This window comes from Apium graveolens, chromosome 2 (assembly GCF_009905375.1).
Source record: "Apium graveolens cultivar Ventura chromosome 2, ASM990537v1, whole genome shotgun sequence".
Classification (NCBI taxonomy): Eukaryota; Viridiplantae; Streptophyta; class Magnoliopsida; order Apiales; family Apiaceae; genus Apium; species Apium graveolens.
The window spans coordinates 318,750,824-318,765,272 of record NC_133648.1 but is presented as its reverse complement, the minus strand read 5'-3'; the positions used below and the strand labels follow the sequence as shown (position 1 = coordinate 318,765,272).

The 14,449-nt window shown below is 36.7% G+C and overlaps 1 pseudogene; it reads left to right on the top strand.

Moving 5' to 3' along the window:
• The first annotated feature begins 1,430 nt into the window (after positions 1-1,430).
• Positions 1,431-5,103, top strand: LOC141708953 (sesquiterpene synthase Cop-like; annotated as a pseudogene).
• The last annotated feature ends 9,346 nt before the right edge of the window (positions 5,104-14,449 follow it).

Sequence of the window (14,449 nt, the reverse complement as noted above, 5' to 3'; positions counted from 1 at the left end):
TCCATCCTCCGATCCTAGCAAAAGGTTGCAATGGAATAACCTTATCGGTGGCGAGATCGTGCATATCGTGGGCTCCTTGATTGAAGATATCGTCCAAAAGACGGAAGCTCGTGTTGCGGAGGTATAATTTTTGACCTTCTTGTTTATTTATTTGTTTTCATTCACATGTAAATTTTGTTTCTTCTTTTTAACTAGTTTAATTAAACTTGTGTATCTAGGAAAACAATCGGCGTGCTATGGAAGTCGATAAGGATTACACATCCGAGGATAAGGCCTCCGATGATGAGGACTTTGATGAAGGCGGCGGTGATGGCGGTGGATCGTCCGATGTTGATTTGTTGGATTAGTTTACATTGATCGGTTTTAAGACTATTGTAATTTGCTACTTTGATGGTTATGGGATGTAAATTTAATACGTTGTTATGGTTTGATACTTTGTCGGTTATTTAAGATTGCTTATTATGTAATGATATGGTTTGATCCTCCGGTTATCGGAGTTTGTAAATGATTTCGTTGGATTTAGTTACTATTGTTTAGTCATTAAATTTACTAGTTTGGTGGAATGATTTTGAGTAGTATAGGTTATTGATTGGATTGGAGATTTGGTTGTGAATATTGTTTGGTTGTGAATATTGTTTGGTTGTTTGATTTGGTTTTGTATAGGGACTGCAGAAAAACCTGCAATTTTTTTAAAATCAGACCTTAAAACCGACCGACAATAGGCATAACCGACCACTTTTGACCATTACAAAACCCCGAAAACCGACCGTCAGGTGACATAACCGACCATCTTCTTCATAAAACCGACCGTCTCCTTCAGAGGGTGGTCGTTTTAAGACGGTCGGTTATGACATTTAAATTAGCTTCTAAAATAAAACCGACCGATGTGCACACTTTGACCACGGTCGGTTATGAGTTACAGTCAACTTTTTAAAAACAGACATAACCGACCACCAACGGTCGGTTATGACTAAGTGACAGTGACAGTGACCCCACATTTGAATAAAATGTCCGGGCACTTAACCGACCACTATGTTGGTCGGTTACGAGGGTTAAACCCGACCAAAAGTCATAACCGACCAGGATAAAACCGACTATGCCCTGTGGTCGGTTATGACTATTTTAACCGACCGTGTTGCCTCTTAACCGACCGTTTTTGACGGTCGGTTTTGTCCTGTTTTCTTGTAGTGAGTACAAAGATTGCTATAAGAAAAAGAACTTTGCAATCTTTTCAAAAATAATGGGCTGCCCGCTAAGCACACCCAAGATGACCTGCTGTAAGTGCATGGATATATATTGGCAAGTAAAATAATGGATCTTTTCTGCTGTAACATGCATCGAATAGTCACATTACGGCAACTAATGTAATAACGAACTTAAGTACAATTATATGAAAGAACTAGTATAAATACATGTTATACTGATCAATAGTACTGCACATTCTCTCATTGATATTTTCCTGATATAGTATTAGTACTATTAATTCTAACTATCAGTATGTCTGTGTTTGTTCAGGCTTCTGCAGGTCCTCCACCACCCAAGGCAGCTGAGCCTGACATTGTCCGTCGCTCGTCAAATTATCATCCCTGCGTTTGGGGTGACCATTTTCTTGCATATAATACCCCTGATCACGCGGTAAATATCAGTATCTCTTACCATGCATGCTTAACTAATATTTGTTTTGTTGTAATACCACGAATGATCACATAATATTTGATGTACTTGCCTTGCTGTAGACGCCTGATGAGGACACAGTGCAAAAAATTGAAGTACTGAAGGCAGAAGTGAAGAAGATGCTACTGGAAGCTGCTTCTCAGCCTCAACAACAGCTTAAGTTGATTGATGATATTCAACGACTTGGATTGGCTTATCATTTTGAAGCTGAGATTGAGGCGGCATTAAAATGCATGAATGATATGTATCATGAGCTCTGCGGAGATACCAACATGAATGACCTGCACTTTGTAGCTCTTTGCTTTCGGTTGCTTCGACAACAAGGTTACAATGTCTCTTCTGGTATGTCATTCCGGATTCCTCTGTAAGATGATTTACTTTATATATATGCTCCATTATTTCATTTATGTGGGAATGATCATTCACATTTTTTGTCAACAAATAGAAATTATTTTCAAAGTCTGAAAATTGTAGAATAAAAATTGTAATGGGCTTGTGCTTTAGATACAAAGTGCAGTTTAGCATAGGGCTACTGTGTATGGAGAAGAAAATAAAGCTGCTTCTCATTCCTTTTTATCAAACTGAATATAACGTGATATTTAAAAAATATAACGTGATATTTAAAAAATAGCAACTGAACTTCCTAGCATGACTCCACTTCTTCAACTTCCTTGATAATGCTGAAACTGAACTATGACCTGGTCTACAGCTACTGTTGTGCTAACCAACAGAACGTTCACTAAGGCCTATACAATTTATTCAAAACTAATAAAACACAAATTAATAACTAAATTTAAGATTATTCCAACAAAAATTACTCAAAATTAGGTCACGTGAGAATGTGCTTAATAAATAAAGTTCACATGAACCTACTTACTGTAAAGTAATCGTTCCATCTAAAACATCATTACCCTCACTTGAAAGCTCATAATTATTTGGAGAATATCTATTTTTTTTGGCAAATATGAATATCTATTTTTTTTTGGAAAATATGGCTTATAGTCTTACAATGAGTATCTGTTTTAAGAAATTTTCGAGGTGAGCGAGAGTCGAATCTGGGACGACAGAGGATAAATTAATAACCACATGAGTTAGCTCTGATACTAAATTTTAAGTAACCTCCAAATCTAAATTTGAAGGTGTTGGAGGGAGGTCTTGCCATGATCTTACATTGTATTCTAATACTTATAACATAAATTCATGAACAGATGTCTTCAACAAATTCAAGGACGAGAGCAGTGGGATATTTAAGGAGTCCTTAATCAAAGATGTGGAAGGACTGCTAAGCTTATACGAAGCTACACATCTCAGAGTTCATGGAGAAGATATACTCGAAGAAGCATTAGCATTCACAACCTCTCACCTTGAAAGTCTGAAGACTCAGTTGAAAAACCCTCTTGCAGCGCAAGTTATCCGTGCACTTGAAATACCGCTATGGAAGAGTGTAAACAGGGTTGAAGCGAGGCACTACATTTCTGTTTATGAAGACGACGATTATCACTCTAAAACACTTTTATACTTTGCTAAATTATACTACAATCTTCTGCAGAAACTTTATCAAAGTGAACTGGGAAAAATTTCTAGGTATGCATGGAAAACATTTTATTGAATCTTTTTCATCTATTTAGTTTAAGATTTAACCGGAAACAGTCGTTAACCTTGAAAACTGTCCATCCCCCGTCCCCCCAATGTAAAGAATCCAGTGGGACGGAGGGAGCAACTGATTAACATTCTACTTTCTAGCAAGGCCTAATATATTTGATTGTACTTTCTACTTATCCAGCTGGTGGAAGAAATTGAACGTTAAAGAGAAAATGCCTTTTTGCAAGACATAGAGTGGTAGAGAGCTACTTCTGGGCTATAGGGACATCTTTCGAGCCCGAATACGTAATTGCCCGGAGCTTTATAACAAAAATACTTGCACTTCTGATAATTGTTGATGACATGTATGATGTGTATGGGACTGTTGAAGAACTTGAACTCTTTACAGAGGCAATCCAAAGGTATATATTAATGTTATGTAGTATTTATTGTACGTACTTTGCAATTGATTATTCAAAGTGTTCAAGTTTTACGTGTTCAGGTGGGACATCGGTGCTTTGGATCAGCTACCAGAGTATATGAAGTGCATCTATCAAGTCGTCTTGGACTTTCATACCGAAGTGGAGGAAGAACTGATGAAGGCAGGATTGCCAATTAGTCGTGCTCAGTATGCGAAAGATGCTGTGAGTATCTTGTGTTGATTATAATTTAACAAGCATGTCTAGAAGCCTGCCTGTTCGTAATTATTACTACCTCCGTCCCCCTCGTTTCTTTACATTTCTTTTTCAATGCCCGACACGCATCTTAAGACGTATATAAAGTATAATTGTACAATTTATTTTAAATTTTTTCTTTTTCTCAATAATTTTTTTTTTCCGGATCTCAATAAAAATTTAAACATTGAAATTGTAATTGAAATAATTTTTTAAAAGAATTGAGAGGGATGGAAGAGTACTTGATTTTAAGTATGAGAGCTATGCTGACAAAGTTAATAATAATAAACATATCTTCTTCCTAATTTCAGATGAAAAAAATAGTTCGATCATTTATATTTGAGGCGAAATGCGTTAACAAATGGATAGTACCAACAATGGATGAGTATATGCCGTATTCATTAATAGCCACAACTGTACCAATACTCGCAGTCCATTTCATGGTGGGAATGGGCGACATCGTCACCAGGGATGCCCTTGAATGGTTATCTTCTTTTCCCATCCTTATTCGAGCATCAAGCTTGTATTGTAGACTCACTGACGATATGGTTGAGGATGAGGTAGGAATGGTTAAATATATATTAGCAATTGACCCTTTTTCCTATCAGATTTGGGCCATTTCCTACCAAAACGCTGGTAGTAAATGGTCGTTTTTCTTGTAGTGTATACAACAACTAATTATGAGATGAATTTGTAGGTGGGAAAGGCAGAAGACACGGCCTATGTGGTCGAATGTTACATGAAACAACATGGCGTGTCAAAGGAGTGTACGTATTCTGAATTTGAGAAACAGAAAACTCAGGCATGGAAAGATATGAACTCAGAATGCCTCCATCCAACTGCAGTCCCACTTCCGATACTCAATGTAGCTATGAGCTCCTCACGCCTGGTGTATGTTTGCTACGATTGTCAGGATATCGATGGAGTTACTACATCAGATACCAAGACCAAGGAACTTCTACGCACGCTGCTTGTGGATCCCATTCCAATGTAAACAAAAAGCTTTTCAGTTGTGTAGAGTTGGAGTCCTCCACAGATTATGTGATTTTATGTTTTCAATAAAGAGTGTTTGATGAATAATTAGAGCTCTTAGGCCTTAGCTTTATGATGGGTTGTACAGGTCGGTGTGTACCAATTTACTTCCATGGAAGTGTCTCATTTCTTATTCTGATTATTCTTCACCTCGGTTAATTGTTACTCCCTGTTTTAAATTATACTACCTGATAACCCGAATCACGGGCAGATTAATTTAAACACAACCCAACCCAACCCAAACTACCCAAACTTTGCTCTGATGAGAAGAATTGCCTAATATACCCGTTAATACATGCACTGAATATACATGATGAATATATAGTTTGTATATATTTAGGCATGAACATGTCGAACATGTATGTTTTTATAATTTTTTTAATATATGATATACAAGTTGAACATTGGTATTCAACAAACTCAGAATTTTAATTACACCGATCACGCAGAAGAAACATGTGTATATTTTAAACAAAATATTAGTACGCATTAGTTGACCGGTTTTTTAGCCACTATTCCACGCTAATACGTATTTTCGGGCTTCCGAATTTAAAAGTGGGGCAGTCCATGCATTTTCTCATTACACATCACCATAATTATCTCAATATATTATTTATTACAGTATAATTGGTTATTAAAAAAAATTACAATTACAATATAAATCTAATAATCATATTAATTTATTAAAAAATAATTTACAAATGTACAAAATATATGAATCTAGAGGTGAAATAAAGGTGAGAACAGATCGTGAATTAAAATTATTGTTAATTTCATTTTTTTATTTACAATTATTTTAAGAAAAGTAAAAAAATTGTAATATACTAGTGATAAATACATTATTTGAATTAAAATTATAATGAAAAAGATTATAATAATATCAACAATTTTATTATTTCATTAAAAAATACGATAGATTTATATCAGAAATAGGACTATCTAAAATAGGAATAATTACAATACGATTTCAACAATTTAGTTATATTTCATTTAAAATAAAATAATATAGAGTTGTATTAGAAATAAGATGATTGTAGTGAAACCAAAATATGGGTCAAAAAAAATAAGGTGATATCAAATTTGGGACCATTAAAAAAAGGGTAAAATAATACGTATAATATTATAAGTCAAATAGAAGTAAAAGAACAATAAAAATTATACATTCAGAGTTATAATAAATTCAAAAGGGGTGAAACCAAAAGTTGAGGAAACCAAAAGAAGTGAAATAAAAGTACCACTTAAAGCCCGCAAGGGTTGGTTCAATTGGTTAAAGAGGGGATAACTATCCTCTTGGTCACAAGTTCGAATCCCACGGGAGGAGAATTTATGATTATGCATATGATAAAAAAAAAGTACCACTTAAAAAAATGTTTCACTTATTAATAAAAATTATTAATTATAATAAATAAAAAGATTATAACTATAATATAATTTCAAATATTTTATTATTTCATTAAAATATAACTATTGAGTCATATGAGAAATATAATTACTAAGTTGAAATCAATATAAGAATTGTAATTAAAAAACGGGTAAAATAATACATATAATATCATAAGTCATATAGAAATTAAAGAAGAATACCTGGGTGATATTTAGAAATCAAGAAGTATAATTAAAATAGAATTCTACTAATTATTCTAAATCAAAACGGCTAAAAATTATATATTTCCAGATAGGAGTTTGTTACATTAATGTCACATTAATTACGCTTGGAATTTTTTGTCCAAAGCCCAATACAAACCGGGTTGATCTAGGCTCATAACAGACTAAAGACGACCCAAGCAGTCAAGGTCCACGAGCAGAGGTCGTCAAGATCCACGAACATGAGTTGTTCATGGACTAGGCCCAATACGGCTGAAAGAGCAGAGACCTGACGTCCAACATGGACACCAAATTCTACAAGGAAGGATCTAGATCCCTTGCCTTACATGAGTCTTAATTATCCACCAAGTCTTCCAACACCATTCTAACCCTTGACTCACCTCTCACTACAAGAAAAAAGTCCATAGACATCACTTTTTGACCGATGTCTATGTTGTTTCACAACCGATGTTGATGTCGATGATGTCTATTCTAGACATCGGTGGATACCCGATGTCTATACTCGATTAGACATCGATTTTAGTTAAAAAATAGATGTCTATGTGTTGATTATTTATATAAAATGCTATAAATAAATTATTTAATAACTAAATTACACCTAATTAAACATGTTAAACACATCATGAGCTATGTTTTTTGTCACAAAAACATCGATAATTTTGACAGAGGTGATGTAAAATGGCATATTAAACATCTGTTTCTTTAATGAAAGGTGATGTCTAATTTAGCGTATAGACATCACTTTTTTCTAGAATGAAGTGATGTCTATGTATCATTTAGACTTGAACATGTTAGTCTTTCACATCAGTTATTTGTCTGAAACTGATGTACATTGCGTTTTTTGACATCAGTTTTGTTTGGTTAAAAGTGATGTTTATAATGTCACTTGACATCAGTTTTATCTTAAACAAAGTGATTTCTATGTTTCATTTAGACTTGAACCTGGATTTCTTTGACATCAGTGTTTTACCTTAAAGTGATGTACATTATCTTCTTTGACATCAGCTTTTCTTATATACATGTCAAGTGCTAAACACTGCTAACACAAAAAGAAATAAACAAGATTTATGTAAGACCATGTAAATGGGTAGCCAGTATATTGAAAATTTCTTCAATCAGTAGTAATATCTCTTAAACTCTCTCATGCATAGCAGGTTTACTATACATACACCTAAACACTAATGACCATAAAAGTAAGACATGATGTATATGAACGATTAGCTGCCTAACATTTACAGATAAAACTCAGATGCCACTGAGTCATTCTGTACTCGTCTTTCATATTATCTTCTAAAAGAGCTCCATTAACTGCTGGACAACATCTGATGATCAAGGAAAGTAAACACTGCATGTTATTAACTTTATACAAGCAAAGTTTATCCAAAAGTATAACTATCGTAAGTTATATACCTATTGCATAGCCAGTAATGTTTAGTCCAGTAATAATAGACTCCGGATGGCGACCTCATGAGGAAGTGTTTAGGATATTGGAGACATTTATTTGAGGAAGCTCTCCAGCCAAAAAGGAAGAGAACAAAGCAAGTGCACGAGAAGGCTGATAACTTGGAACAAAATGTCTGGATCCCCTTACAGTCACAAATGTCAAATTTTCATATCCAACTGCATATCCTCCCACCTTGAAAAACATCATCGAAGAAATTAATGATTCGTGATTTGACAATTAGAGGAAGGGTTTTGTGTGTGCTTGCTGATAATGTAGTATTTGTACCTCAGCCTTAGTGTACCAGGGATACCATTGTGTTTTGACTGTAGTTTGAAGATAGTCTATGGCATATCTTGTTGTTGTCACTGACACTACGCCATCCGTGTCCCCGCTGCATACTTAAACTCGATTTTAGTTATACAAATTCTTACAGTTCATAATGTTTCTAATTTCGAGAAAAAAATTTGTTCACCTATATAGCCAGACACTGATGCCACTGTTCATAAGTTCCTTGATAACTGGCAAGACTGTTGTTGGGGCTTCCGTATAATCAATTACACCACTACAGATAACAATGTTATATAATTAGTCAGAGTACCAATTGTAAGTCAAATAATTTTAAGATTAGATGATAAGCTGTGATTTAACAATCTACTAGATATGTGTACCTGCAAGATTGCCATGTCTTTGGAGGAATAGTGACATGAAGTGATGTCTGAACTTGCTGAGTGTTCACATGCTTCTGAAATATTTGCATTTGCTGAAAAGTTGCAATTTAGGATGATGCCCTCATTAACTTCATCAGATAGTAAAGCATGTGACCAGTAGTAATCTATTGTTCCTTTAAATTGAGTTTCCTCGTCTATGTATGCGTTACCAATCTGCAAATTAAGGTACTCCATGTCAGTTATCATTGTTCATGTTTTATACGTGCTACCATGTGATCGTTTAATTGCTTCAAGAAAGAAACTCACAGCAATTCCTACTAGATTGAAGAAAAAGCCTTCAGTTTCATATTTTCTACTATGCAGTATGGCATGCACTTTATATTGAGAAACTATACTTCTATAGGATCCTATATTTACCTCCATTTAGCCATAGAACTAAAGGCTGGCTAGAAGAATTTTCAGACTGCGCAAGATAGTAGAAAAGTACTCTTCCAGCAACCGGATCTACTGTGACATATCCGGAGTATTGATCAAAAGTTGCTCCATCAGGTTGCCCTGGCAATGAATCCAACTTGTCAGCTTCCTTCAATCCATCTTGAGATCCAATATACACAGGTGAATACTCATCTTTTAGACCCTCATCACGGAAAGTAGATATCCTTTTCGACTTCTGAGCTTTGATAAGCTTTTCAAGAGGGTTATTTCCATTTGCACCATAACATTGTACAGAAGCCACAAGGCATAGCAAAGAAAGTGATAAAAGATGTGCAATATTTGTCATTATTGACTGCTAGATACAGAAACTATAGCTAGCTTTGTTGATGGTGGTAACATTAATATGGCTGTCATTATTGAACATATATGACTATAAATAGAGTAAAATGTGATGTATATAAAGAACATGATACCTAGAGTCTTGAAGTTTGACAAATTTTTAATTGATAGAATCACATACCTCTACTAGCCGAATTTGTAGAATCTGTATCCTGGTTTATTTTTAAGTTTGAGAGTCCTGAGTGACTAATAGTTCCTGATGGCCTGCGATGTCCAACCTGTGTTTGGTGGCTATGGTTTGATGAGCTTCCCTTACGAGCATCTGCTCGGGAAGCCAACTTACGTGATGATTCTTTGTAAACTGCACATACTGAAGTGTTATATAATGGGACAACACATATTCTATTAAATATTGATATTTTAGGCTAAAAAGACTTCACTTTTTAACTCGAAACCGGATGTATTTGCCCATGGTGGAAGAGCTCTCTTGCTCTGAGTGGTAGTCGTTGTTGGGCTTGGCTTGCCTAAATCATTATCTGAAGTGGATGCTCCAGTAGAATCCAAGGGAATCTGATCATACATTGACCTAACCAAGTCTAAATCCCAATCAAGCTCACTATCATCATTTGATGAAATGATTTCTACAGGTTCCATTTCCATTTAAGCCATGAGATATGTGCTCCTTCACTACTAAAACCCACCTGCAGACTGTAACTAAAATCACTACAGTTCTGGAATATAACAAGAAAAATAAAATCCACTAATCAGACCATAATATCAAAAACATCAAGCAAAACAACATCATTTCTTACATGCCTAAAATACTACATTCCAATTACAAAAATATAAAACCTCTACAATTCCGCAACATAGCTATAAAAATCATCAAACCAAATTAACCACCCGATAAATACCAAATCAAATATAACATTAGTCATCAAGCAAAATGGCTTCAGGATATTTAAGAAAAATGTGATTTCTTCTCAACACCGAGAACGATAGTATCACTACCTCTAACATCGACGGAGGCGTTACCTTTACGGACAGCTTCGATAGCGTATTTCACTTGAAGTAGATGACCCTCTGGTGAGAACACGTTCATTGCTCTGTCATATCGAGCCATCTCTCCTTTATTAATTCTAACAAATCAAAGTAAAAAAACATAAAACTAAGTATGACATTAAACGGACCTAGATCGCAAAGAATTTCATATTTAGCTTTTGTGTGATAGAAAGAATATCCAGAACTTGAAGCCACGTATCATGATTGGTTTACAATTCCTTTATAAAACAAATTCAAAATAATTAGTAACACCATACAGTACTTCAATTTGGATTTTTATTGTAAAAAATCCCCAATTCTAAAAACTAGGGTTTCGATTTAAAGGATTTTGATTAAAAAACTAGGGTTTCGATTTAAAAAACCAGGGTTTCGATTAATGCAAAGAAGACCAATTAATTTTACTTTATAATATGAAAACGAAAAGAGAAATAACCTAATTGAAAGAGAGAGAGAGAGAGAGCTGATGAGCGAAGAGAGTAGAGAAAGCTGAGAGGAAAAGAGAGCATAGCAGATGTGGTGAGAGGTGGTGAGCAGCAGTGAGTAAGAGATGAGAAGGGTGTGTTCTTATCGGAGAGAGAGCTGTGAGAGACAGAGAGAGCTGTGAGAGAGATGTGAGAGAGAGTGAGAACGAGAGAGTTTTTAGTTTTTATTTAATTTGAGAGGGGAAAACCTAAAATTGTCAAGGAGGGAATAAAAATTTTGTTAAGGGGGAAAAGAATTGGGGAGGCCGCGCGTTCCATTTTTAAAAACTCAACTTCAGACATCGATTTTCAAATAGACGGTGTCTTAAAAATAGAAAGACATCAAATAAACACGGGGTGATGTCAATTATGTTTGAGACATCAGTGGCATCAGTGACCGATGTCTAATGTGTGATGTCTATTAACATTTTTCTTGTAGTGTCTATATAAAGGGCTCTACCCCTAAATCTAGAATTATATTTTTTTGCTTGATTCTCTACAACAAAGAGATACGTAGGCATCTTGCGAGGACAACTAGTTCTCACCGCGAGAACATCCATTAAATCTTTGAAACTCACAAATTCTAGCGTTAAATACTAATAAACCCTAGTTTTATTCCATAATATTTGACGCCGTCTGTGGGAACACAACAACAATCATGGACCATGGTACTCACACGTTCCTATCCCATCACAAACAATCTCGTCAATAGTGGAGATACCCCCGCACTCAACCTATGCCTCCACCCTAGGAGGAAACCCTGTGGGGGTAGCTGAGGCTCAACTTTAAGAGACAAATCCCCCGATCCAAGATCCGCCACTAAGGACGAATCCCCCGGCTCCTCAAGGAACGAATCCCCAATTTCAGCAACTATATACAACAATAAACCCTCAATCCGATGGGTATGAATACTTAATGATCGTGATTCCAGGAACTACCAACCCCCTTACGGGATGCCTCTACACCCCGAGGTCGGAGGAAGTGGACACTCCAATCGAAGTGAAGGACAAGAGCGGATGCTCCAATACGTCTGTGGCTTGGCTCCCATCCCTGAGAATCGAGAATTCTCGGGACCCTACTCTGTTAGGGACTCCGACTCATCAAACGATGAAATTGCTCCAAGGGGGAGACGTGATTGTAAGGAACCAATGCCTAATGGTTATCAACAACACAAGAGTTCCTAAGGGATGATTCCCCAAGATGTACAAGAGATGATTAGGGCTAATGAAGCTGAGATCCAAAGGCTGAAACGTGACCTCGAGATGCACCAGACGCCAAGGCCCCAACTGATAGCAAGATAAAGGGATTTTCCTCCTATCATAGACCTGGAAGGTCCAACACCAAGAAGGATTGTGCCCTAAGGGCTGATCCAAGTGATTTGATGCGCCTAGGGGATCCTGATAATCCAAACCCACCGTTCACTAAAGAGATAATGACTGCCCACATATCAAGAAAGTTTAAGAGGCTCACCATCAAGGCGTGTAATGGACCTGGCGACTCAGCTAACCATGTCAAGACGTTCTCTAATGCCCTGTTGCTACAGCCCGTAAATGACGCTATCAAGTGTCGGGCCTTTCCTCAAACCCTGTCAGGTATGGCTCAAAGGTGGTACAACCGTTTACCCCCAACTCGATTGGATCTTTCAAAGAATTGAGCCAAGCTTTCATCAATCAGTTCATTAGTGGTAGAGTACACGAGAAGAGTTCGGCTTCTCTCATGGGTTTAGTCCAAGGAGCACATGAGTCCCTTAGGGATTACCTGAACCGATTCACGAAGGAGGCCCTGAAGGTCCCGGATCTCGACAAAAAGGTAGCTATGATAGCCCTACAACAAGGGACTGGAGATGAGTTCTTCAAGATATTCATGTCCAAACGTCATCCTGAAAGCATGCTGCAGCTCCAGGTTAGAGTCAGAAAGTATATCAAGGTAGAGGAAAGTATGAAAAAGATGGTGGTAAATAATGAGCCCGCAGACAACAAGAAGCGGAAGACAGATCAGAAGTATGACGCCAAGGACAAGTATCCTCGAACTGGAAAAAGCTCTGACTCCTCTTATAAGAAGAATCAACCACCAAGATTCACTGAATATGCAAGGTTGAACACTCCAAGGAGGCAAATCCTTATGAAAATTGAGAAGGGCAAAGAGTTCAGATGGTCGAAGCCACTAAGGGGAGTCCCCGATAAAAGAGACAAGGGTCGATAATGTAGGTTCCATAAAGATGTTAGTCATGATATCGATGATTGTAGGAAACTCAAGGATAAGATTGAGTATTTGATCTGAAGAGAAAAATTCGGACGCTTCACCAAGGTGAAGAGGCTGGAGGCCAAAAAAAAGATAATGATCGAAGAGATGACGACCGAAGGGGTAACGACATGGATCGTAACCCACATCCCCGAGGGCCAGTAATCAACATGATCTCATGAGGCCCAACAGCAGTTGGAACTACAGGGAACTCTCGAAAAGCTTATACGAAATAAATAATGAGTATAGTCGGAGAGCCGTCTAAGCGTTCTAAGTCAGAGATGACGCTCGATTTCGGTGACCCCGGCCTTGAAATTTTGAAAATTCCTCAGGACGACCATCTTGTTATCACTCCAATAATTGGAAATTGTCCTATTATGAGGGTCCTAGTTGACAATGGAGCGTCCATGAATATTCTGTTCCATGACACGTTCCTAAGGATGAGGTACAATGATTCCCAACTAACTCCGTCCGACGCACCCATTTAGGGGTTAACCAAGTGAAATGCCAAGCCGAAGGAATAATACAAGTTCCCGTGACTATTGGGGAAGAGCCCAGAGAGGCCACACAGATGTTAAACTTCCATGTTGTTAAGGCAGCCTCTACTTACAACGCTATCATAGGAAGAACAGGGATCCATGCGTTTAAGGCCGTGCCCCAAACCTATCACATGGTATTGAAGTTCCCGACTAGGAACGGTGTCATGAGGCAAAAGAAGATCAGAAAATGGCCCGCAGTTGCTATGTTGCAGCACTTAGGACCGATGGAACTGGAGGCAGTTCATATAATAATGCATTAAAACTAGTGTGTTTGTTGACTGATGATCACATCTCATTGATCATAGGTATAGTGATATTAAAGTTGAAAACACAGGCAGATGTAAATATACCTGGTACTGGATAGACCCAATATGAGATTCTACATATCTGTTGTGTCATAAGTAATTCTCATAGTGATAATGATGTAATGGTCCATCGACTTGAAATTATTATATTTCTATACGATAATTAATATACTTTGATTACATCAAAAGTTGTCTTTGACCGGGGAATGATAAAACTGGATTTCGGGTATATTAGGAATTGTGTGAGAAATATGAATGATTTAGAAATTATTTAACCCTCCTAATTTTTGAGAGATATTATTGGCCTCTTATGTGAGTTAGACTATGAAATGCGTGGCGCCGCGCTAAAATTGTTGTCAACGTAATAATAATTTAAAGGGTCACATAAA